This window comes from Acanthopagrus latus, chromosome 7 (assembly GCF_904848185.1).
Source record: "Acanthopagrus latus isolate v.2019 chromosome 7, fAcaLat1.1, whole genome shotgun sequence".
In the NCBI taxonomy this organism is placed as follows: domain Eukaryota; kingdom Metazoa; phylum Chordata; class Actinopteri; order Spariformes; family Sparidae; genus Acanthopagrus; species Acanthopagrus latus.
In genome coordinates, this window is record NC_051045.1 from 31137825 (window position 1) to 31141386 (window position 3562).

Sequence of the window (3562 nt, forward strand, 5' to 3'; positions counted from 1 at the left end):
ATCTTTAACGTAAACATCACTTAACATAAATATCAGTTAGCTTTATTTGTGATTAAAATATCACCATGAGGACCCAACGACTGGCCTTCCTTTCCTTCTCAAACTATGTTGAAATTGCATCTTTAAACAGCCCAATTTTCAAGATTTTCCAATGTTCAGAAAAACACTCTGTCTGCGCTGTGATGCCGGTATATCTGACCACTTTTTTCACTAACGAGTAATCTAACACGTCAATATTTACACACCAGTAATCACATTAAAGTCACTTATCATTATTTTTGTCATTTTCCTTATTAAAAATAGATATTTCTGCTTTCTTCTTGTCTTGGGGAGTGATGTCACGTGTGCCACACGTTTTCAGCATGAGCACAACTCATGTGTAACACCACGCAACAACACAAACACAAACAACAATGGAGGGAGGACAGAGGTGCGTGTCTTCTAGCATGAAATACAGACATTATGTTGAGTTCCTGTAGCTAAAGACGAGAATATTAACGTTTGTTGTTCACTCTGCGAGCAAAGTTTAATATTGTGTCGAGCCTTCTTAATGTTTTAAAAATAGCCATTTTCATGCTAGCGTCAGAGTTAGCTTAGCGCCTGCTAATGTATTGCCTAGGGCACTGATTAAACAACACACTGTAAGGACGGTATGTCCACCTGCCTCAGTTATCAGGTACCTGCCTGCAGGCTGTAATTACAGGTGTTACAGCTGAAATCATGGATACATGATAGTGAAAGTGAAAAAAGTGTAGTGTGTAGTGAAAAAAAAAAAATTTAGTTTTTGTTGATAAAAGTCTTGACATAATACAATATTGTTTAAGAAAATGTGGTGACATTTATATGTACAACAACAGTGATGCTTTGGGTAGCTATTAAAAAACACAGCTGAGGCCACAAGCCTGCACATACCACCTGTGTGGAGACCGCGGGGTGTGTCACCCTAAGCCGACTAACAGACACAATGTGACGGCGGCCGTGGTGCGTTCCCTCTCCCAGCGAGCTGGGTGGTTCACCTGTGTGGTGACCGCGGGGTGTGTCACCCTAAGCCGACTAACAGACACAATGTGACGGCGGCCGTGGTGCGTTCCCCCTCCCAGCGAGCTGGGTGGTTCACACACTGTGATCGACAAGCGCCCAATGTGGAATCAACTGCGGTAAGCTAAAGGTTCTACGGGACTATTTAAAGGCCTCCACCGTCGTAGTCGTTGCATTCATGGTACCGACTTCATTTTTTTTCTCTTTTTTTGCCAAAGACTGTGCCTGACACACAGCCACAACAGATCCTCGCTCACCACTCGGGTTTCCCTTTTCAAATCGCTGTACTTTGCTCATTATTGGCCTCCATGTCGCTGTGATGAGCATCCGGGGCGGGGCTACACGAGCGGAACTTGGAACCTGATTGGACACCTCAGGTGCCCCAGTTGATTGACAGGTCACTGCACGTCTCGTTGAAAGCACCGCATTACGGAAAGGCAAAGGCGGGAGGCAGAAGGCTTTAAAAACACGCATGGGTCGAGTGGACCGACTTTGAATACGTCATCTTGAAGTAGGTTTTAAAGTGGCTTCCTGATGACTACGTGTTTTCAAATATTGACAGTGTTACTGCACATTTAGAGAAGAGATTTTGTCCCCAGTAGTTCCACAGTGCGAGTGGGCTAACCGTTAGCCGCTAAAGCTATGAAAGGCTATAACCTAGCGTTAGTGGCAAACGTGACGTTAGCCTGAAGCTAATCGCACCAGGTTAGGATAGTGTGGGGAAGCCACGTCATAATTAGCTTTTCTTAAATGAGCTCGGTCCGCTCCCATGTCTTACCAAAGCGCAAAGTACACTGTAATGAAAGCTCGGAGATTGTCTCGGTGTCCACGTAGCTTGTTTGCTGTTGTGAAGGTGGAAATTATTGCCCAGTTACTTGGCGCTGACTAGCCTACACGATCCAGTTTAATTTCGTAATAGCTGGGCTGGTAGTTGATTTTAAACTAAGTTACAGCACGACCGTGGGGACAAATGGTTTAAGATTGTTCCTGGCGCAATCTGTGTTATTTTGTTTAGGGACAGATGGCAATGAAGGAGAAGGGAGATATTGCAGACTCCTTTTCCAAAGAACCTCCGAACCTCCCGCTAGCCGGGCCAGTCGGTGTAGTCAAACACAAGGACCCAGTCTACCAGCACCACCAGCTCAGAGCATACAGAGGCAGTACATTGCAGGCCCAGTTCAGACATTGAAAAGTGTAGCCTCACATAACGTAATAAAAGGTGCTTTTGACAGATGCAGCCCAATTTTGAATGTTGATGCAGCTTGTAACAATATAAGTTTTTGTGTGTGGTCTTATTTTATGGCTGTTTTATTTATTTTGACCAACTATCTCTGTTACCATGCAGTTTCATCAGTTGCTGAGAGTGACACACATACGTCTGCCTCTGGAGAGGAAGGCAGTGAGCCAGAGCTGCTAGGAGGAGATGCCACCGAAGCCCCCACATCCACATCAAGCACCACTTACTGTGCAGCTGAAGGACGGAGCGGTAGGCCTGTGCTTCCTTAGCTATCACTGAAGCGTGTTTTCAAGCAGCTATTCAGACATGATAAAGCATGGCAAACACAGGTGCTACTAGAGGCAACACTTAGCCTGAGGTCCGGATTCAACTTCACTTAAATTGAACAGAAGCTTTTCATGTGAAAATGACGGTTGTGCAAATGGTCTACACATACAACCATAAATTAGCCACAGCGCTTCATCTCGGATGGAAGTAACTGAGTATTTAATCCCAAGGCATGTGTGTCCGTAACTACTTAATATGTATTCTAGATATCTCAAGATCCAGAGAGGAGGGTCCTGTTTCGCCATGTCTGCAAATGTCCCCAAAATCCGCTTCTATTTTGACTGGCACCGATTTTCTAGACTTCAGGGTACTGTTTCAGCGGGTCAGGAAATCCAATGACCAAATGCATGTGAGTTACGCCATCCCCTTCATGTTACTCAGCCAATCAAATCTGTGCATTCCAGGCGATAAACACTGCGGTGTGCTGCGAGTGACAAACGGAAAGATGAGCGAGCGATGCAGGGAGAGAAGACAGAGAGACGACTGGGCTGGAGACAGACACATCGCACTGATCCAAATGTGGAGACTGTGCAATAGTCTAATTGACGTGTTAAGTTGACTGTGTTAACGGTGTAATAAGTTTCATTGTTTAATTGGTCAAATTTCATTAATATTGTGTCAAGTTTCATTTTGTCCCATGTGAAGACAGTGCCAATGTGGAGGCTTTTTGTTGACACAGGACATGACGATTATTGATATTTATTCTTAGATAATGTATCATCATTTGTTGTGACAGAGAAGAAAATAAAGCCTGTCTTCCAATTCAGTGCATGTGTGGCCTAATGGTTATTTTTGTGTCAGAAATATGAGCATGAAAAAGTGCACAAATGAAGATGCCCTTACTCGTGCTAGCTTTGAAAGAAATGGTATTGGTGCACCCCTAGCCTAAAGCCTGAATCAAGAATGGCTCCACAACTATAAAGGTCAATATGCTTGGTTGGTCTTGGTTTCTATGGTGGG

At 44.3% G+C, this 3562-nt stretch overlaps 1 long non-coding RNA gene across 1 annotated transcript; it reads left to right on the top strand.

Annotated features, from left to right (window-relative positions):
* Window positions 1–451: 451 nt before the first annotated feature.
* On the top strand, window positions 452–3369 carry LOC119022998. The gene is made up of 3 exons (XR_005076141.1): window positions 452–1549; window positions 2384–2524; window positions 3007–3369. It is a non-coding gene; the product is annotated as an uncharacterized LOC119022998 (long non-coding RNA).
* Window positions 3370–3562: the final 193 nt, after the last annotated feature.